Below are 24036 nucleotides of genomic sequence, written 5' to 3' on the forward strand. Positions count from 1 at the left end.
ATGGAATTGATTTGAACTGTATCACGGATAGTCATAATCTTTGGGTTTTTTCGGTAAAGTCACGTAGGTAAAAATTTTTTATTAATAAAAGTAAAATAAAATAAAAATCACGACGGTTCCACCTGAAGACGGAAGCTTGTGTTGCCTCCGAAACGTTGTGATTTTTATTTTACTTTTATTAATTTTTTACCTACGTGACTTTACCGAAAAAAACAAAGAATATGAATCCTTGCAGCCACGAAAGCTTCAAATCTAGAATGTATCACGGATCTTTGCGATTTTTTATTGCTTTATGACCTTTAACAATGAGGCCCCCATTGAGATACAGCACATTCATGCATATAATGAAATTTGATTTAAGTCTGACCACCTTGATGTATCACATCGTGATGTGAGTGAAAAGGAATAACACAATTGGGTTTCACAATAGCTTCGTGTCTTTCTGCATGCTGAGCATCTTTGGTCTTGGCCATGGTGGAGAGTTTGGAATCTGATTGATTGCTTCTGTGAACAGGTGTCTTTTATACAGGTAACAAGCTGAGATTAGGAGCACTCACTTTAAGAGTGTGCTCCTAGGGAGACGTGACGTCATCGCACTGAACGGCACACCTGACGTCACGTCCCCATTTTACTCCTCTACACATATAATGAAATTTTATTTAAGTCTGACAACATTGATGTATCACATCGTGATGTGAGTGAAAATAACACCATTGGGTTTCAATAGCTTCATGTCTCTCTGTATGCTGAGCGTCTTTCACACCGTACGTAGTCAACCACGCTAATCGCCATGTGTTAGGCTACTAAATACGGGTAAACTCTGGTTATCCGCGTCTCATTTGGGGATTGTTGAGTTTATCCACTTCTAATTTGGGGAATGTGGCATTGCAACACCAAGCCTGAAAAGAGACCGCACATTTATTGTCACGCAGTGATGTCAGTGTCCAAATTACTGCGAAAAAACACGGTGACAGAGGAGCAGTGGCAACACAAGCCAACAATCTTGTCAGAATTATAAAATTGTACATTTACATGCGATAACAAGTACATGTTCAAAACTTTGTGACGTATAGGGGTTGGAATTCAAGCATACTTTCAAGGTGACACTGCAACAATACACATGCTAACAGACGATACAATTGTTTAAAATGAAAACGTAATTGCAATACTCAAGCATGTTTTTACATTCGAATTTGTCTCAGAGGAAAACATTCTATATCGCGACGGAATCCACGCACACGCAAATTACTAGGAATTGAGTAAAATTGCTTTAGAATTATTACTTAGAGAACACAATCATCTCCACACTCGTGCTTAAATGTGGGAGTCACAGCCTTAGGGCTGAAAATAAGATTTCAGAGCTCACGGGAGTGAGGCCATTGTCTGAAAGGCACGGCCATTTTAGAGCCTCGGGGATTCTACCGCTGGGCCTAGGGGATTTTTGCGCGGTTTCTGCTCCGATGGCAGCCAACGGTATCGGCCCCCGCTGAGGGTGATCCTACATCACTCCCTGAGGGGGACCCTTCGCCGTGTCTCTCTCTCTGGGTTCGGCGCTGCCGTCAGCCCGACCGCGGAGCCTTCAACGGAACCCCACCACCACCACCGCCGGCCCGTCGATCGCCGTGCCCGGGGGCTCTGCGCCCGTCAGCGGCGCCGGCTTTTCCAGCGGCCGTCGCCGGTACGTATGGTAGTAGTGGTAGTTGTAGTACTACTACTACTAGTGGTACGTGTGGTACTAGTTGTACTACTACTAGTGGTACGTGTGGTAGTAGTGGTACGTGTGGTAGTAGTGGTACGTGGGTAGTAGTGGTACGTGTGGTAGTAGTGGTACGTGTGGTACTAGTGGTACGTGTGGTAGTAGTGGTACTAGTGGTACGTGCGGTAGTAGTACGTGTGGTAGTAGTGGTACGTGTGGTAGTAGTGGTACGTGTGGTAGTAGTGGTACGTGTGGTACTAGTGGTACGTGCGGTAGTAGTACGTGTGGTAGTAGTGGTACGTGTGGTAGTAGTGGTACGTGTGGTAGTAGTGGTACTAGGTGGTACGTGTGGTACTAGTGGTACGTGTGGTACTAGTGGTACGTGTGGTAGTAGTGGCACTAGTGGTACGTGTGGTACTAGTGGTACGTGTGGTACTATGGTACGTGTGGTACGTGCGGTAGTAGTGGTACGTGCGGTAGTAGTGGTACGGTGCGATAGTAGTGGTACGTGGGTAGTAGTGGTACGTGTGGTAGTAGTGGTACGTGTGGTAGTAGTGGTACGTGCGGTAGTGGTACGATGCGGATAGTAGTGGTACGTGTGGTAGTAGTGGTACGTGTGGTAGTAGTGGTACGTATGTAGTAGTGGTACGTGCGGTAGTGGTACGTGTGGTAGTAGTGGTACGTGCGGTAGTAGTGGTACGTGCGGTAGTAGTGGTACGTTGTGGTTAGTTGTGGTACGTGTGGTACTAGTGGTACGTGTGGTAGTAGTGGCACTAGTGGTACGTGTGGTACGTGTGGTACTAGTGGTACTAGTGGTACGTGTGGTACTAGTGTCGTGTGGTACTAGTGGTACGTGTGGTAGTAGTGGCACTAGTGGTACGTGTGGTACGTGTGGTACTAGTGGTACGTGTGGTACTAGTGGTACGTGTGGTACGTGTGGTACGTGTGGTACTAGTGGTACGTGTGGTACGTGCGGTACTAGTGGTACGTGTGGTACTAGTGGTACGTGCGGTAGTAGTGGTACGTGCGGTAGTAGTACGTGCGGTACTAGTGGTACGTGCGGTAGTAGTGGTACGTGTGGTAGTAGTGGTACGTGTGGTAGTAGTGGTACGTGTGGTACTAGTGGTTACGTGTGGTAGTAGTGGCACTAGTGGTACGTGTGGTACTAGTGGTACGTGTGGTACTAGTGGTACGTGTGGTACTAGTGGTATTAGTGGTACGTGTGGTACTAGTGGTAGTAGTGGTACTAGTGGTACGTGTGGTACTAGTGGTACGTGTGGTACGTGCGGTACTAGTGGTACGTGCAGTAGTAGTGGTACGTGCGGTAGTAGTGGTACGTGCGGTAGTAGTGGTACGTGTGGTAGTAGTGGTACGTGTGGTAGTAGTGGTACTAGTGGTAGTAGTGGTACGTGTGGTACTAGTGGTACGTGTGGTACTAGTGGTACGTGTGGTACTAGTGGTACGTGTGGTACTAGTGGTAGTAGTGGTACTAGTGGTACTAGTGGTACGTGTAGTACTAGTGGTACGTGTGGTACTAGTGGTACGTGTGGTACTAGTGGTACGTGCGGTACTAGTGGTACGTGTGGTAGTAGTGGTATGTGTGGTAGTAGTGGTACGTGCAGTACTAGTGGTACGTGTGGTACTAGTGGTACGTGTGGTAGTAGTGGTAGTGGTACGTGTGGTAGTAGTGGTACGTGTGGTAGTAGTGGTACGTGCGGTAGTAGTGGTACGTGCGTTAGTAGTGGTACGTGCGGTAGTAGTGTACTAGTGGTACGTGTGGTACTAGTGGTACGTGTGGTAGTAGTGGTATGTGTGGTACTAGTGGTACGTGTGGTACTAGTGGTACGTGCGGTACTAGTGGTACGTGTGGTAGTAGTGGTACGTGCGGTAGTAGTGGTACTAGTGGTACGTGTGGTACTAGTGGTACGTGTGGTACTAGTGGTACGTGCGGTACTAGTGGTACGTGTGGTAGTAGTGGTACGTGTGGTAGTAGTGGTACGTGTGGTACTAGTGGTACGTGCGGTACTAGTAGTGCGTGGGTAGTAGTGGTACGTGCGGTACTAGTGGTACGTGTGGTACTAGTGGTACGTGTGGTACTAGTGGTACTAGTGGTACGTGTGGTAGTAGTGGTACGTGCGGTAGTAGTGGTACGTGTGGTAGTAGTGGTACGTGTGGTAGTAGTGGTACTAGTGGTACGTGTGGTACTAGTGGTACGTGCGGTACTAGTGGTACGTGCGGTAGTAGTGGTACGTGTGGTAGTAGTGGTACGTGTGGTACTAGTGGTACTAGTGGTACGTGCTGTACTAGTGGTACGTGCGGTACTAGTGGTACGTGCGGTACTAGTAGTAGTGTAGTACTAGTGGTACGTGTGGTACTAGTGGTACGTGTGGTACTAGTGGTAGTAGTAGTAGTGTAGTACTAGTGGTACGTGTGGTACTAGTGGCTGGAGGCGATTAGTCAACAGCTGCCGACATCATGACCAGCGCCGCCATTGTGGATCGTGAATCGTGATTTCGATTCTCCTTTTCGAGTCGATCCGGAAAAGTGCCTCGGGCTTGAAACGTCGATTCCTTGGAATCCAACGGAGATCGATTCGCGGGCAAGCGAATCGTTTACTAAAGCGATTCCTTTGATCACGTGACACGCGCACCCCCCACTGATTGGCTCGCATCGCCTCCCTCCTCAAAACCACCCCCCCCCCAGCACGTGACAGCCCCTCCCCCCACCCTCGTGTCACGTGGTGTAGTGTGTAGTCTATATTACTGTAGTCTATATTTCGATTTAAAGCTTTCGTGACTGCAGGGATTCATCTTCTTGATTTTTTCGGTAAAGTCACGTAGAAGGGAAAAAATAAAATAATAAAAATAAAACATTATAAAATAATATTATATAATAAAATACTATTTTATTATGTTTTATTTTTATTATTTTATTATTTCCCTTCTACATGACTTTACCGAAAAAACCAAGAAGATACTGTAGTGTATAGTGTAGTGTATAGTAGTTTAGTGTATAGTAGTGTAGTGTATAGTAGTGTATTGTTTAGTACTGTAGTGTATAGTGTAGTGTATAGTTGTGTAGTGTATAGTGTAGTGTATAGTGTCATGTGTAGTATAGTGTAGTGTATAGTAGTGTACTGTATAGTAGTGTAGTGTATAGTGTAGTGTATAGTAGTGTAGTGTATAGTGTATAGTTGTATAGTGTATAATAGTGTAGTGTATAGTGTATAGTAGTGTAGTGTATAGTGAATAGTAGTGTAGTGTATAGTGTATAATAGTGTAGTGTATAGTAGTGTAGTGTATAGTGTATAATAGTGTAGTGTATAGTAGTGTAGTGTATAATAGTGTAGTGTATAGTGTCATGTGTAGTTTAGAGTAGTGTATAGTAGTGTAGTGTATAGTAGTGTAGTGTATAGTAGTGTAGTGTATAGTAGTGTAGTGTATAGTAGTGTAGTGTATAGAAGTATAGTGTATAATAGTGTATAGTAGTGTAGTGGTGGGAGGCTGATGCCGGGTGGTGGGGGGCTCAACGACACATCCACAACTCACGCGAGATCTGACCCCCCAAAGAGAAGACCTTTATTTGTGAATAACTCGGCGTCAAACTCGCAACAGGAAACTTAAAAGGCGATTTGAAGCTTTCGTGGCTGCAGGAATCCATCCTCTTTGATTCCTTTGGTAAAGTCACGTGGGTAGAAATAAAATAAAACAAAAATAAAAATTTCGATTTAAAGCTTTCGTGACTGCAGGGATTCATCTTCTTGGTTCTTTCGGTAAAGTCACGTAGAAGGGAAGTAATAAAATAATAAAAATAAAACACAATATTTTATTGTTTCATTGTGTTATATTTTTATTATTTTATTACTTCCCTTCTACGTGACTTTACCGAAAGAACCAAGAAAAATAAAATATGTATTCACACCTACGGGACTTTACCGAAAGAACCGAAGAGTAATGAAACTTAAACTGAGATGCGTAGATATTTCTCCGATCGGACAGCCCTTCCCTTCCTAGAGGCGGCCTTGACCTCTTCTTGTTTTTCTCCGGAATCTTCCACTTCTGCTGCTGCCGCCGCCGCTTCGTGTTTCTTGCCCGGCTGCACTTGGGGGCTTCTGCTCACGGCCACCGCGGCCGAGTGTGAGGCCGGAGACCCCCGCCGTCCTCCCTCTCCGCCTCCCCCACCTCTCCCTGTTCCACTCTCTCCGTGTCCCCACACTGCCCTGGCCCGTCGGGGCGATTGGAAAATCGTCAGGTCCAGCCGCCGCTCTATCGCGCGCAGGTAGCCTTGCAGCTGCAACGCATCCGCCGCCGTTATCGCCATCTGCCGGGGGGCGGCCTCCTCTGTCTCGGCCGCGTCGGGAGGAGGAGGAGGACGAGGAGGAAGAGGATTGACCTTCGCAATCCTGTTGATGACAACAGCAACAACAGCGCGTTTTTAAATGCTCACCGTTAGTCTTGGCAAAGTGTATGCAGACCAGAGGTCGCAAACGGGTTTTGATTCCTTACCCGTACCCTACCCGAAATGAGTGACAAACGGCGACTCACCAGTGACTCACAACCTACCCGTACCCGGCCGCACCAGGGTCACAAACGGCTACCCGGCTACCCGTACCCGGCCGGGTACGGGTAGCCGGGTATCGGGTAGGGTACGGGTATCGGGTACCCGGTTGCGACCTCTGATGCAGACGGTCCCCTGGGTTATGGAAGGGTTAGGTTCCCGAGAGCGAGCCGTAGCCCAAAGTTCCCGCTGTGTCGGAATCTGAACAATTGTCCCCCAAAATCAAAGATAAATTCCATTGACCTTCATTCTGATGATTGAGGAGGCATGAGGCTGCCCGCCTTATGCCTCCTCGCTCCACTACACCGGAGTTGAAAGTGTTTTGTCCCATTGCAAAATGAGCAAAAAAAAGCAGCATGGAAATATCATTACACTGGTCAACAAAAAAAAACATTTTTTTCTGGCCTGGACTTTTGCAGCTGTTCTAGACTAATTTCAGGGTGCTGATTCCAAATCTGATCTCAGATTTGCTCTATCACATCTCTATTTTTTTTTATGCTATCGGCATACCCCATTTTCATTGATTTTACCCGAAATTAACAAAAAAAAACTTATGATTGCAAGTTGTTGCGAGTCAGTGACTGCTTTAGTGTTAAAATATGGTGCTGTATTTTTAGGATAGTGTGTTTACAATATAATTTTAAGTAAATATCCACATTTATTTAATATTTTTCTTATGCACTTTTTATTGAAAATGCAATATTTGATATCTCAAAAACCTGACGTGAGGTCCCATGATGTCATCGAATATTTTTTATCGGTGAAAACAAACGGCATCCGATGCGATGACCGTGGTCAAAAAAAAAAATATAGCGAGAGACATTTCCGCCCGCGATATTTTTCCTCTCCCCCCAATAATTTCAAGTGGGATCTGCCGAAGTGCGGGCACGCGGCGCGCCCTCCCGTCGAATGAGGGCACTGGCTGAGCAACGAACGTGTCGCAGAGGTCGCAAACGGGTTTTGATTCCTTACCCGTACCCGTACCCGGCCGCACCAGGGTCGCAAACGGCTACCCGTACCCGGCCGGGTACGGGTACCCGGGTATCTTGTAGGGTACAGGTATCGGGTACACGGCTGCGACCACTGACGTGTCGGCAGCGACGACGCACGTCCAGTTTCAAGTGCCGCGTGAAAGAATCCGAGTGACAGCGGAGGGAGTTAGTGACATGGGTTGGCAGCCGTAGCAGTTGTAGAACATCACCACTGAAGGCCTGTGCAACAGAAGTTAGCAGCCGTAGCAGTTGTAGAACATCACCACTGAAGGCCTGTGCAACAGAAGTTAGCAGCCGTAGCAGTTGTAGAACATCACCACTGAAGGCCTGTGCAACACTAGTGCCTAAGGTCTCGGGTGTGGACCAAACAACTTCAAGGACAGTGCATATTATTATCATTATCAGAGTTGTTTCTTTTTGTTTGCCTTTTGACTACTTGTGTTGTGGTTATTGCAAACATTATGCCTTGTATAAAGGTGTCAGTTTTTGTACCAGTTTAAAAGGTAAAAACCTACTACTATATTTTGCCACTGGTAAAGGAGATGTCTCATAGTGTATGATGCCTTGTATAAAGGTGTCAGTTTTGTACCAGTTTAAAGGGTAAAAACCTACTACTATATTTTGCCACTGGTAAAGGAGATGTCTCATAGTGTATAATGCCTTGTATAAAGGTGTCAGTTTTTGTACCAGTTTAAAGGGTAAAAACCTACCACTATATTTTGCCACTGCTAAAGGAGATGTCTCATAGCGCTGTAAATACCGTTGCCGGCGCTTGGCTCGGCTGCCCGGCAGCAGATCCCTGAGAGCGCCCATCCCCAGGTGCCACATCTCGGCCAGGTCGAGAGCCAGGCTGAGGCAGCCCACGGCGTACATGACGTGCAGGAAGACGGTCTTCTCCGTGGGCCTCGACACGAAGCAGTCGACGAAGTGGACGCAGGGGTAGCGGCGGGGGCACACAAAGCGGGGGATCACCTCCAAGCCGTACATCACGTACTGGCCCAGAAGGAAACCCGCTTCGGCCACCGTGCGCAGGACGAGCTGCAGCGCGTAGGCCCACATGAGGCCGTCGGCCCTGATAGCGCGACGCCCGTCGTGCCGTCTAAAGTCGTTCTTCTTGACCTCGCCGCCGCCGCCGCCGGCGCCGGCCTCGTCGGCAAACTCCCCTCCTTGGTCGCCTCGCGAGCTTTCTGACCTGCGGATAACGACAGCGGGAGTAAAAGTTAAAAATCTCCTTCTCGCAAGAACAAAGAGTAGAATTAAGGTTTTTTTGGGGGACATCGCCGTTATCGTCGTCGTTGTAACTTTACTAGGCCTAGTAGTAGGTTTTTACCCTTTCAACTGGTACAAAAACTGACACCTTTATACAAGGCATCATGTTTGCAATAACCACAACACAAGTAGTCAAAATGCAAACAAAAATAAACAACTTTGATAATGATAATAATATGCACTGTCCTTGAAGTTGATTGGTCCAAACCCGAGACGGCTTTCTTTAGAGCCTAGTCTCCATTGGTGTTGGACCAGATGACACCAGAAGGCGTACAACTCAAAGACAGCGCACCATCAGAGTATTGAGAGCTCGGGGTAAGCATTTACACTATGAGATGTCTCCTTTACCAGTGGCAAAATATAGTAGTAGGTTTTTACCCTTTCAACTGGTACAAAAACTGACACCTTTATACAAGGTATCATGTTTGCAATAACCACAACACAAGTAGTCAAAATGCAAACAAAAATAAACAACTTTGATAATGATAATAATATGCACTGTCCTTGAAGTTGATTGGTCCAAACCCGAGACGGCTTTCTTTAGAGCCTAGTCCCCATTGGTGTTGGACCAGATGACACCAGAAGGCGTACAACTCAAAATGATGCCTTGTATAAAGGTGTCAGTTTTTGTACCAGTTGAAAGGGTAAAAACCTACTACTATATTTTGCCACTGGTAAAGGAGATGTCTCATAGTGTAACTTCACTAGACCTCTGTATCCTGTGTATGGCGAAGGCGAGGTAGAGAATGCTTGGCGTCGCCACGGTGATAATCTGAAAGATCCAGAAGCGCACGTAGGACAGGGGAGCGAAGGTGTCGTAGCACATGTTCGTGCAGCCCGGCTGTTGGGAGTTGCACATGAACGAGCTCTGCTCGTCGTGGTAGATGGATTCGCCCGCCACGATCGTCAGCATGATGCGCAAGATCAGGAACGTGGTGAGCCACAGCTTGCCCAGGTACGTCGAGTGCAAAGATATTTCCTCCAACAAACTCGTCAGGAAGTTCCAGCTCATTGTGACCACCGGCTCGCCAGAAGCGTGCCCACCTGAGAATTCAAGAAGAGAGACGCGGATTCAGACGGCACGTCGGCTGGCCGCGCGCCGAGTTGAGCTCTTCTGCTGCCTCGGGATACCGTCGATCATCATCGATTAGCCGGCACCGCACGGTTATCATCCGACATTATCCAGCGGTCCTGAGCCGATCTGCCGAAACTGGCAAGGCCGCTCCAAAGGCCGTAGCAAACCAGTCCCGGCGGTCGGTACCATCGTGCAGCGTAACAACAACAAAGTAGCCACAGTAGTAACAGGTTGTTGCCCTTTCAACTGGTACAAAAACTGACACCTTTATACAAGGCATCATACACTATGAGACATGTCCTTTACCGGTGGCAAAATATAGTAGTAGGTTTTTACCCTTTCAACTGGTACAAAAACTGACACCTTTATACAAGGCATCATACACTATGAGACATCTCCTTTACCAGTGGCAAAATATAGTAGTAGGTTTTTACCCTTTCAACTGGTACAAAAACTGACACCTTTATACAAGGCATCATACACTATGAGACATCTCCTTTACCAGTGGCAAAATATAGTAGTAGTTTTTTACCCTTTCAACTGGTACAAAAACTGACACCTTTATACAAGGGATCATGTTTGCAATAACCACAACACAAGCAGTCAAAATTGAAAATTATTTTGGTTTGCATTTTGACTGCTTGTGTTGTGGTTATTGCAAACATGATGCCTTGCATAAAGGTGTCAGTTTTTGCGCCAGTTGAAAGGGTAAAAACCTATCACTATATTTTGCCACTGGTAAAGGAGATGATGGTGGATGCAGTTACCAGCGAAACGTCACAGTACTCAACAATTGTAAATGTTGTGGTATAGTGTATTGTAGTGTAGTGTTTAGTGTAATATATATAAGTGTATAGTGTAGTGTATAGTAGTGTATAGTGTAGTGTATAGTAGTGTAGTATATAGTAGTGTATATTACTATAGTGAATATAGCAGTGTATAGTGTAGTGTATAGCAGTGGAGTGTATAGTGTAGTGTATAGTAGTGTAGTGGATAGTAGTGTAGTGTATAGTGTAGTGTATAGTAGTGTAGTGTATAGCAGTGGAGTGTATAGTAGTGTATTGTATAGTAGTGTACTGTATAGTATAGTGTATAGTTGTGTAGTAAATATAAGTGTTTAGAGTAGTGTATAGTAGTGTAAAGTGTATATTACTATAGTGTAGTATATAGTAGTGTAGTGGATACCAGTGGAGTGTATAGTAGCGTATTGTGTAGTGCAGTGTAGTATATATGTGTATAGTGTAGTATATAGAAGCGTATAGTGTATTGTATAGTGGAGTGTATAGCAGTGTAGTGTATATAAGTGTATAGTAGTGTAGTGTATAGTAGTGTAGTGTATAGTAGTGTATTGTATAGCTTTGTAGTGTATAGTATAGTGTAGTAGATATAAGTGTTTAGTGTAGTATATAGTAGTGTAGTGTATAGTAGTGTAGTGTACATTTCTATAGTGTATAGCAGTGTATAGTAGTGTATACCAGTGTAGTGTATAGTAGTGTATTGTATAGTGGAGTGTATAGTAGTGTAGTGTAGTAGTGTACTGTATAGTATAGTGTAGTATATAGTAGTTTAGTGTACTATATATAAGTGTATAGTAGTGTAGTATATATAAGTGTATAGTAGTGTACTGTATAGTATAGTGTAGTAGATATAAGTGTTTAGTGTAGTATATAGTAGTGTAGTGTATAGTACAGTGTAGTATATATATGTGTATAGTGTAGTATATAGAAGTGTATTGTATAGTGGAGTGTCCAGTAGTATAGCATATAGTTGCGTATAGTGTAGTACGTAGTGTAGTACTGCACATCCTGTATACCAGGCGAGGTAGTTAACATTTGCCAGCCACCGTGATGATTATGGTGTAACCCACGACCTCCTGTATACCAGGCGAGGTAGTTAACATTTCCCAGCCACCGTGATGATTATGGCGGTGTAACCCACGACCTCCTGTATACCAGGCGAGGTAGCTAACATTTCCCAGCCACCGTGATGATGGTGGTGTAACCCACGACCTCCTGTATACCAGGCGAGGTAGTTAACATTTCCCAGCCACCGTGATGATGGCGGTGTAACCCACGACCTCCTGTATACCAGGCGAGGTAGTCAACATTTCCCAGCCACCGTGATGATTACGGTGTAACCCACGACCTCCTGTATACCAGGCGAGATAGTCAACATTTCCCAGCCACCGTGATGATGGCGGTGTAACCCACGACCTCCTGTATACCAGGCGAGGTAGTCAACATTTCCCAGCCACCGTGATGATGATGGTGGTGTAACCCACGACCTCCTGTACACCAGGCGAGGTAGTTAACATTTCCCAGCCACCGTGATGATGATGGCGGTTTAACCCACGACCTCCTGTATACCAGGCGAGGTAGTTAACATTTCCCAGCCACCGTGATGATTATGGCGTAACCCACGACCTCCTGTATACCAGGCGAGGTAGTTAACATTTCCCAGCCACCGTGATGATGGCAGTGTAACCCACGACCTCCTGTATACCAGGCGAGTTAGTTAGCATTTCCCAGCCACCGTGATGATGATGATGGTGGTGTAACCCACGACCTCCTGTATACCAGGCGAGGTAGTCAACATTTCCCAGCCACCGTGATGATTACGGTGTAACCCACGACCTCCTGTATACCAGGCGAGGTAGTTAACATTTGCCAGCCACCATGATGATTATGGTGTAACCCACGACCTCCTGTATACCAGGCGAGGTAGTTAACATTTGCCAGCCACCATGATGATTATGGTGTAACCCACGACCTCCTGTATACCAGGTGAGGTAGTTAACATTTCCCAGCCACCGTGATGATGGTGGTGTAACCCACGACCTCCTGTATACCAGGCGAGGTAGTTAACATTTCCCAGCCACCGTGATGATGGTGGTGTAACCCACGACATCCTGTATACCAGGCGAGGTAGTTAACATTTCCCAGCCACCGTGATGATTACAGTGTAACCCACGACCTCCTGTATACCAGGCGAGGTAGTTAACATTTCCCAGCCACCGTGATGATTATGGTGTAACCCACGACCTCCTGTATACCAGGCGAGGTAGTCAACATTTCCTAGCCACTGTGATGATGATGGTACCCACGACCTCCTGTATACCAGGCGAGGTAGTGAACATTTCCCAGCCACCGTGATGATGGTGGTGTAACCCACGACCTCCTGTATACCAGGTGAGGTAGTCAACATTTTCCAGCCACCGTGATGATGGTGTAACCTCCTGTATACCAGGTGAGGTAGTTAACATTTCCCAGCCACCGTGATGATGGTGTAACCCACGACCTCCTGTATATCAGGCGAGGTAGTGAACATTTCCCAGCCACCGTGATGATTATGGTGGTGTAACCCACGACCTCCTGTATACCAGGCGAGGTAGTTAACATTTCCCAGCCACCGTGATGATGATGTGTAACCCACGACCTCCTGTACACCAGGTGAGGTAGTTAACATCTCAATTACCAAGGCGTCAACACCAACGAAGGTCCAGACGACCACCAAACCTCAGGGTCGTGGCAACTTTGGTGGTGGCAGCGTTGAAATGGCAGCAGCAGAACTCATCCGCAAGTTGTGGAGACCTGCAGAGACCCACACAGCGAGTTGGCACAGCAGGGGGCCACAAGGTGGTGGTAGCATCAGCCACTAGTCTCAGTCAGTCGACACGTGACACCTGCTGGGTCTGCCCCGTGACCTCCTCCTGCCACGTGGTAGCCTCAAGGTGCACGTGGCCTGGCAAAAGCGTCGTGGTGACGTCACCGCCACTTAGTGGCGAATGGCGGTTGTTGTTGTTGTGTGTGTGAGTGTTAAACTGTGTGTGTGTATACGTGTTGCGCCATAGCAAGGCTCTGCAGGTCACCTTAGATGCCCCCAGGCTCACGGGCCCACAGGGGGCAGCAGAGTGCCTATGACCACTGTTGCATTGCTTTAATGGCTTTATGTTGGTGATTTTTAAAAAGTTTTTCGGTTTGGCCATGTTTGTTTGTTGTAGTACAGAGTTAGACTGATGGCCTTAATCTAAGTTGTCTTGTGGTTATTGTTGGTTGTTTGACTTGCATCCCACTGGGATTTTTGCACACAGCGTTGGTGTACGGTGTTTTTATCTGCAATATTTTGCTGTCTTTTCTTGGATTTTCTGTTTGCACTTAGTCACATATTCACTTTAAGATGTTTTCTTGTTCATGTTTTTGTTTTTTTGTTTGTTGCGGTTGTACCCGATTCAAGAGCCGAATGGCTCACAGGGCTCTACCTAATACGATCGCTGTCGTGGTGGAGTTGACCATATTTTTCTGGGATAATCCCTTTTGACTCCACACCAAGCTGTCTTTTTGTGTCATGTATAAGGTGCTACATTCGTGCTGCACAGGGACAGCTGTCATTGGGGGTCCCCTAGGTTAAACAAGAGAAATCACAGGTGGGCATGTAAAGTGCTTTGAAATGCTGGATCATTTAAGTTCCCAATAAATGCGAATCGTAATGGTAACGCCGAGTGTTTTGGCAGCAGGATTTAAATGTAATATCGAGATGACGTGTGCAACACCCTTATCTGCAAGCCAATAACATCCATGGTGGAGGTGGTACAGCAAGTAGAACTTGCAGGCTGTCCGTGCGTGGACATTTACTGGGCTTACTCTGAGCACGCTACGTTGGCGTTCATTGCAAAAACGCTTCGAAATTATTCTGACAAACATTCCAGGGCAGGAGCGCCCTGATACGAGTGTCTAAGGCCCAGTGAGGCCAACCTGGGAAAGTGAAATTGTTCAAGGCGCAGCCCTGCAATTGCTTGTTCACGCCACGAGAGGGAGCTCTCTGCTTAAGCAGCCACTGGTGAATGTTTAGTTAATGGTTTCCACGGTAAGTTAGTTTAGTTTTGTCCCACACCCAGTTACTTAATATTTTCTTTTTTGAGAAAATGTAAATGTAGTTGTTTAATTTTTTCTTTGCCAAAAATGATCTGATTGTGATTTTTTTTAGGTTTTGATGTCAGGCGCTTTGAGATGCCGTGTCATTTAATCACCTATAAATGAAAATCTGCTTTTTTGCTTTTTGGATGAAAATAACCCTTTGAGTGGAACATGCATTGCATCGATCACTGTAAGTAAACACGTTTTTTTGTGGTCATTGCCAAAAAACTCGGGGTTCTCTGGGTCATTTTCTGGGCGATGCTCATGATGGGCACATGTTGTCCAAGTTTCCACACACATTGACCAGTGCCAGAACCCAACGCTGAACAACTGTAATCAGAACGCCATCTGTACCAACACAGGTGTGCCTGCAAACCCGACTTCAAAGGGGATGGCATCACTTGCGATCAGTGGCGGCTCCTGCAAAATCTCTCAGGGGGGGCAAATGTCTGGATGATTGATAAATTAACAGCTTAAGCATGTAAAGGCAACTTCACTTATTTAATATTAATGAAAAATAAAGTGACTCTTACAATGCATCTTGTTTGTTTCTATACTCACTATTATTACAATCCACTCAGTTTTTTTTATTAAAGATTCCACTAGGTGGCGACAAATTATATTGTTGGATGAAACGTGCTTACGTATGATGACGTAAGCACGTTAGGGCGAGCCCTGCCGGAAGCCGTAGAGAATGCATTGCAGCGCCCGCCATTCGAAAAAAACATCTTTGAATGTAAGTCTATGGGAACACTCTGGGCGATTCTCAGCCGGAGTGAAATCGCCCAAAAAGAGGCGGTACTCCACAGAACGTGACATGACGCTGATTGGACTATATCCAGAGGCACAGTAACGGCTGAGATTGGTGGTGCGTCGCCCAATCGCCCTAATGAAGAAACCGCCCCTGCTTGCGATGGTATGTCACATGCCACGAAACTGAATCCACCACGACCATCCCAGCATACAAGCAAAAAGTCGTTTCATCTTCATAAGTCTGATATACGTGTCTCCCGAATCAAGAGAGGTGAATACGTTATTTTTGGCTCTGAATTGCAGTTGCAATTAATTGAAATACTTTGCCAAACTAAAAAGCCACGTCAGGTTTACACTTTTGATTACCCGCGTCTATTAAAGTATCTGAGATGTACGTCCAAAATGGCGGAATGGCCCAGCAGTTATTGTCACGTGCTGTGTTGTGCCCTTCCATCCTCGGCTGCTACTGCCCTTCCCAGGACCTTGCCACAAACAGTCTCGAAGTGCCTGCGAAGGCCGCATGCCCCTGCCTCACAGGCTACATCACGAGCCCAAACTAAATTTCGATTTAAAGCTTTCGTGACTGCAGGGATTCATCTTCTTGGTTCTTTCGGTAAAGTCACGTAGAAGGGAAATAATAAAATAATAAAAATTCAACATAATAAAATCATTCTCACGACGTTTCGGCCACAACGCAAGCAGCCGTCCTCAGGTGAAGAACAGGTCTGTCGGGAAGATAGCGTCTGAATGAAACACCACCAGACTTGGAGCGTATATTTAAGCTGGGTTGGAGGGGGAATAGCGCCTTGACAAAATAATGTGCATATCAACAGGAATTTAGCATATTTATGGGAAATGCAGATATGGGATTAGTCACTACTGTACTTGATTAATGCGTAGGAGGTGGGCGGGGGGTTTCAAAGCCATAATATGCCCGTGCATTATGCAGGATTAGCAGCATCAAAGGGAGGGAGTAAGGTTAGCATTAATAAAGGGAACGAATGTTAATAGTATGGAGCTGCAGCAACTAATATGCTTATAGACTATACATTGTAATATTACACTATGCATTATTCTACCCACATCCGTATATGTTGACTACGTACGGTGCAAAGGAAGCTCAACATCCATAACAAGGAGACCCCCGCATTTGTCTGCGTCCTCATTAAGTCAAATGTTCTCACGGGTTTATCCACAGAGGACACCCGCTCTTTCACGGACATCCTGGACGAGAAGAACCACGCGGTCACGTTCTGTAACCGATCGTCGGGGTTCTTGCAATCCCCGGCTTGAGTACGTGGCCTGGTTTTTCAACCTCACCAACTACTCGGGTACGATGAGATGCCGTTTTTGGCGAACCCTTGGACCGTTGTTGTTTCCTCCATCCATATTTGAGGACTCGGCCCAACACACTGAATGTTTCAACTTCTACATTCTGTGTTCAGCCACCACGCTGCAGGTCATAACAGGGTGCCACGGTGGCTAGGAGATGTTAAATACCTCGCCTGGTACGCAGGAGGTCATGGGTTCGATCCTGACCCTGACGTCTGCTGCTGCTTATTCGGAGTTTGTGTGTGTCTCTCTCATCATCACGGTGGCTAGGAGATGTTAAATACCTCGGCAGGTATACAGGAGGTCGTGGGTTCGATCTTGACCCTGACGTCGGTATATTAGGAGGTCGCGTGGACTTTGACATGCACATTTAGAAACAAGGTGGAAATGGTAAAGGTGCAGCAGCCTTTTGCCTCATAAATTTCCACACGATAAGCCGATCACTCGCGATGACGACCGGGTCGCAGCTGAAATAAGAGCTAGAGAGCTCAGTGGGACCTTATTTGATCAAATTGATCTCGGGGGGTGGGTGGGGGTTCTCATTTACAGAATTTCGCAGTGTGTATGTTGATGTGAAAACCCACGTGACTGGCTCCCATCGCACAAGAGGTGGGTGTGCACCTCGTGCCTGGCGTGCCTTGGAACGTCGTCTCTGTGACCGCGCGCTGCCGGCCGCCCTCCACACGAGACAAATCACAATTGCCGCGTGTGCCTGTGGTCGCCTCTGCGTTAAAGTCACGTGCGTGTCATGTATTTCGCACGGCGTGCGTGCGCCCTCTCGCTTGCTTTGTCGGACGCAGTGACAGGCGCAGGGCACGGACACCCAACCCCAACCCCCGCGTTGGTTTCACACTCTCAGAAATACGCGGAGCGGGTCACCGTGCGCCGTGTCACTGACGGCTGTCTGCAAGCTAGCAAATCACAACGGGCGCCAGGTGGGTAAAACAGGCGACAGAGGCTCCACTCTCTGCCAGTCGGGTTGATGATGGTGATGATGATGGCCACGGCGGAGACACTTGAGCCAGAGATTCTGAGTTCGAGCCCTGGGTCTGGGTGTCTCTCTCTCTAAGGGAGTTGAAGTGTAAAAATAAAATATATTTGCCCGTATAATCTTGCACACAGCTATTGCTAATAACGTGTTTATGTATCGCTCATTTAAATAAAGAACAAATAGTGTATGGTCCTTTGTCAGTTCATTGCCTGGATGAAGGCCTCCACGCCTTGTGTTGGCCGTGGGGATGTGTTTGACCATACTTCACCACCAGTGCAAAGTTGTTGGAGGGGAAACCCCAGGACTGACTCAGATATCACTTGCCACTCTTAGCCATGGGTGGGAGTCTAACCGAGCTCACTGGCTTCGGATCCCCAGTGCATTCATGAACCGAAAATCAACATTAAATAAGTCGACGGTGTATTTTGGATAGCGTAGTCAAGTTCAGATCGCACTACACATGAACAGCTCCATACATTCACATTGCAATGACTCATTCGTAGGGAGTGGCAGTTAACGCGCAGCTCAACAAAGCGATAAACCTTGGTTGAACCGTGCTGTACATCTCCTGGATACGTCTTCACGTTGTACCACCACGTGTCGTTCGGCACAATGTCCGACGTTTCGAGCTACCAAGCTGTCGGGACGTCGAGCGAACTGTCAGATGCACATATCCTCTGTTATCTTTGGATGATGATGGTGGTGGTGGTGATTGTGACGGTGCCGGCCGCCACAGTGCTGAGCGGACGGCTCACAGAATTGAGGTTGGATGTGGCATCAGCGAGGCTTGCAATAATGGCCACGCGTTCTCGATTTTTTCAGGCGGTCGCGCCGCCGACGTTTTGATTGCGAAAAAAGTAAACCCGTAAAAACAAAGTGTTTCACTATAAATCCTTTATATGCGTGGCGGCTAGAGTCCTCTCGTCCTCTGGTTTGAGATGGCTGCCACCTATGGGTCAGATGATTGCATGCAACCATTAAGCAATTGGTAATTAAATATAATATTTTTGTCCTAAAAAGTGTAAAATTTTGGAAATTTTTTTTCATGAAAATCAATTGTCACGCACAACGAGTATGTGTGGAAAATGTCAGCTCGATTGGATCACGGGAAGTGGGTTAAAAAACGACCGAAATATTTGCACGGTCGTAAGCGCGCAAGCAAGTGAACTTAATATAAAGGATTTAAAAAACCCTCAAAAGTGTCCCTCCTTGACGTCTCGATTCGAGAGCCGTGTCGCAAAACCCGAGCATCGTCGTGCGCACGCGAGAAACTACGAAAAGTGCAGTGTCGCCTTTCGCGTGCACGCTAACGTCTTTAAATCCTTTATATTAAGTTGCTTAGGACCGTGCAAATCTTTCGGTCGTTTTTTAACCCACTTCCCGTGATCCAATCGAGCTGACATTTTGCACACAGACTCGTTGTGCGAAACAATTAATGTTCGTGGAAATTTTTTTTTCAAAATTTTACACTTTTTAGGGGAAAATAAATAAATATTTAATTACCAATTGCTTAATACTGGCAGACAATCATCTGACCCATAGGTGGCAGCCATCTCAAGCCAGAGAATGAGATGACTCTAGCCGCCACGCATATAAAGGATTTATAGTGAAAAACTTTGTTTTTACGGGTTACTTTTTTATATTTCTCAATATAGCTTCGCAAAACAACACAAAGGATTTTACAGTGAAAATGTTACGTTTTTGAAGGAGGTGCAATCTGGCTTCTTTTGTAAAAAATGTTTTATTTCATTTTTTATTTCCCTGACAAATGACAATTAATGGATTACCTTTTATATGCAATGTACTTATTGATAAGAACATTTTAACTATATGTTTGGAATGTGTAGTTCACTATGTTGGGGTTTTAGCTTACGGTATACTCTTTAGGGAAATGCCAACAGTGATTAGAAAAACCGTGTGTATGGAAATAATCGTGTATCACATTAGGATTATGCATTATCTTAACTGTCAAACATTCTTATACTCTAAATGATTTTGAAAAATCAGTGGTGTGTTATCAGTTTTACTTTATAATGACAGCATTACATCATTTACAGTAGTGCCAATTTGAATTTGAAGGGCAAAGGACAGCAATTTCAAGATGACATTTTCAAAACGCCTTCGACGGCCTCCAATGCCCTGCGCGCTCCAAGTGTGTGTTTGTATTACTTCATTGCAAAGCAACAAAACAAAACAGCCAATCGCTGTCACTCCCTGGTTGTTGGGTGAAAAGTATTAATAATGATGTGTGTGTCTCTGTGTGTGTGTCTGTGTGTGTCTGTGTGTGTCTCTGTGTGTCTCTCTGTGTGTCTCTGTGTGTCTGTGTGTGTGTGTCTCTGTGTGTGTGTCTCTGTGTGTCTGTGTGTGTCTCTGTGTGTGTCTCTGTGTGTGTCTGTGTGTCTCTGTGTGTGTCTGTGTGTCTCTGTGTGTGTCTATGTGTGTCTCTGTGTGTCTCTGTGTGTGTCTCTATCAGTGGCGGCTGGTGATATTTATTTTTGGGGGGGCGCATTTTTTTTATTTTATTGAGGGGGGCAAATAAATATAAAGCAGTACCAAAAACCATTTTGACTACTTGAATATAAATTTTGATGATCTTTATTTACATTTCAGACCAAAAGAAGTACCAAAAAGCATGTTTCCTACTTGAACATAAATGTTTCTCTTTTATATACATTTCAGACCAAAGTACCAAAAAGCATGTTTCCTACTTGAACATAAATGTTTCTCTTTTATATACATTTCAGACCAAAGTACCAAAAAGCATGTTTCCTACTTGAACATAAAAACGTTAGTTTCATGCTATTATCAATATGGCTGCGGCTACTTTCATGACGTTTGCATTTGTCAGAGAGATGTTTGAGGTCTCTTACCCCCGTCGTTGTCCACAAAATTTCAGTGCCGACACTTTGAAATAAAAGACAGGGAAAACAAAAAAGAGAATTGCTAACATGACATCCAGCCAGCCACCTCCGTTTCTCATAACAAGCGCGGGTGAAGCTTCGTGTGTAGCTTCGTCCTCTGTCACTGGCCTGCTGCTGGATTTGTAAATCGGGTTGGTCCGGTCCGAGATCCTTTATCTTTTTTATTTCTTCCAGCGAAAGCCTTGTGAAAGGGTTTTTTTGTAAATAAATTACAGAATTTGGATGAACTGCTGCCATTGTTTACACAAAAAATTTGATCAGCCTAGCCAGTGTCAAAGTGGTGTCGCCTGCGCACTCGCAGTAGTGGCCCAGAGCGTAAATTTGAATGACAGGTGACGAGAACCAATCAGATTGGATAAAATAACATGTGTCCAATTCTGATTGGCCAGGGACGCAACGACTTGCGCCCCGAGGAGAATCTTTAAGAAACCAATTAGAGACCAGCTTCAGGTCACATGCTGTCCGAAAATTTAAAGTCTCACATAGACATCCATTTGTCCGGCGCCCCTCATGAAACACATTGAAAAACATAGAAAATAGTTGACCGATTAAAGACAGTTTTTATTAAATGCTGATGCTTTTCTTACTACCAGCCGGCACATCGTATGAAAAAAATATTTTATTTATGTATTTTTATATAAATTTTGTATATGTATATTTCTTGAATATTGATGGGGGCGGCGCCCCTGCGCCCTCTATTGACGAGCCGCTACTGGTCTCTATGTGTGTCTGTGTCTCTGTGTGTGTCTGTGTGTGTCTCTGTGTGTCTGTGTGTGTCTCTGTGTGTGTCTCTCTGTGTGTCTCTGTGTGTTTCTGTGTGTGTCTCTGTGTGTGTGTCTGTGTGTGTCTCTGTGTGTGTGTCTGTGTGTGTCTGTGTGTGTGTCTGTGTGTGTCTCTGTGTGTGTCTCTGTGTGTCTCTGTGTGTGTCTGTGTGTGTCTCTGTGTGTCTCTGTGTGTCTCTGTGTGTGTCTCTGTGTCTCTCTGTGTGTGTCTCTGTGTGTGTCTCTGTGTGTCTCTCTGTGTGTGTCTCTGTGTCTCTCTGTGTGTGTCTCTGTGTGTCTCTGTGTGTGTCTGTGTGTGTCTCTGTGTGTCTCTGTGTGTGTCTCTGTGTCTCTCTGTGTGTGTCTCTGTGTGTGTCTCTGTGTCTCTCTGTGTGTGTCTCTGTGTGTGTCTGTGTGTGTCTCTGTGTGTCTCTGTGTGTGTCTCTGTGTGTGTCTCTGTGTGTGTCTGTGTGTGTTTAGTACAGCCACACATACCGTTGTTAACTACATAAACTCACCAAGTGTGTGTTTGTATTACTTCATTGCAAAGCAACAAAACAAAACAGCCAATCGCTGTCACTCCCTTGTTGTTGGGTGAAATGTATTAATAATGATGAAGGTTTTATATTCATTTATCCACTTTCCACTCACCCAGCCACCCACTCAAAGAGACCCACAGACTCACACAGAGACCCACAGACTCACACAGAGACCCACAGACTCACACAGAGACACAGACTCACACAGAGAACCACAGACTCACACAGAGACCCACAGACTCACACAGAGACCCACACACTCACACAGAGACCCACAGACTCACACAGAGACCCACAGACTCACACAGAGACCCACACACTCACACAGAGACCCACAGACTCACACAGAGACCCGCAGACTCACACAGAGACCCACAGACTCACACAGAGACCCACAGACTCACACACAAAAACCCACAGACTCACACAGAGACCCACAGACTCACACAGAGACCAACAGACTCACAGAGACCCACAGACTCACACACAAACACTCACAGACTCACACAGAGACTCACAGACTCACACAGAGACCCACACACTCCAACAGGGAACCACAGACTCACACACAGAGACCCACAGACTTACACACAGAGACCCACAGACTCACACAGAGACCCACACACTCACACAGAGACCCACAGACTCACACACAGAGACCCACAGACTCACACACAGAGACCCACAGACTCACACAGAGACCCACACACTCACACAGAGACCCACACACTCACACACAGAGACCCACAGACTCACACAGAGACCCACAGACTCACACAGAGACCCACAGACTCACACAGAGACACAGACTCACACAGAGACCCATAGACTCACACAGAGACCCACACACTCACACACAGAGACCTACAGACTCACACAGAGACCCACAGACTCACACAGAGACCCACAGACTCACAGAGACCCACAGACTCACACAGAGACACACACAGACTCACAGAGACCAACAGACTCACACATAGACCCACAGACTCACACAGAGACCCACAGACTCACACAGAGACACAGACTCACACAGAGACCCACAGACTCACACAGAGACCCACACACTCACACACAGAGACCCACAGACTCACACAGAGATCCACAGACTCACACAGAGACCCACAGACTCACAGAGACCCACAGACTCACACAGAGACACACACAGACTCACAGAGACCAACAGACTCACACAGAGACCCACAGACTCACACAGAGACCCACATACACACATAGACCCACAGACTCACACACAGAGACCCACACACTCACACAGAGACACCCACAGACTCACACAGAGACCCACAGACTCACACAGAGACCCACAGACTCTCAGAGACCCACAGACTCACACAGAGACCCACAGACTCACACAGAGACCCACAGACTCACACACAGAGACCCACACACACACAGACCCACAGACTCACAGAGACCCACAGACTCACACATAGAGACCCACAGACTCACACACAGAGACCCACAGACTCTCACAGAGACCCACACACTCACACAGAGACCCACACACTCACACACAGAGACCCACACACTCACACAGAGACCCACAGACTCACACAGAGACCCACAGACTCACACAGAGACCCACAGACTCACACAGAGACCCACAGACTCACAGAGACCCACAGACTCACACAGAGACCCACAGACTCACACAGAGACCCACACACTCACACAGAGACCCACAAACTCACAGAGACCCACAGACTCACACAGAGACCCACAGACTCACACACAGAGACCCACACACTCACACAGAGACCCACAGACTCACAGAGACCCACACTCACACACAGAGACCCACAGACTCACACAGAGACCCACAGACTCACACAGAGACCCACAGACTCACACACAGACCCACAGACTCACAGAGACCCACAGACTCACACAGAGACCCACAGACTCACACAGAGACCCACAGACTCACACACAGAGACCCACACACTCACACAGAGACCCACAGACTCACAGAGACCCACAGACTCACACACAGAGACCCACACACTCACACAGACCCAGACTCACACAGAGACCCACAGACACACACAGAGACCCACAGACTCACACATAGACCCACAGACTCACAGAGACCCACAGACTCACACAGAGACCCACACTCACACAGAGCCCCACAGACTCACACAGAGACCCACAGACTCACACAGAGACCCACACACTCACACAGAGACCCACAAACTCACAGAGACCCACAGACT

General features: G+C 46.4%; 1 pseudogene; it reads right to left on the reverse strand.

The window, feature by feature from the left end:
* Window positions 1-5722: 5722 nt before the first annotated feature.
* LOC133362502 (gap junction gamma-1 protein-like) lies at window positions 5723-9529 on the reverse strand (annotated as a pseudogene).
* Window positions 9530-24036: the final 14507 nt, after the last annotated feature.

The sequence above is a fragment of the Lethenteron reissneri genome, unplaced genomic scaffold (genome assembly GCF_015708825.2).
Source record: "Lethenteron reissneri isolate LAM-NWPU_2019-01 unplaced genomic scaffold, ASM1570882v1 scaffold_1504, whole genome shotgun sequence".
Lineage (NCBI taxonomy): Eukaryota > Metazoa > Chordata > Hyperoartia > Petromyzontiformes > Petromyzontidae > Lethenteron > Lethenteron reissneri.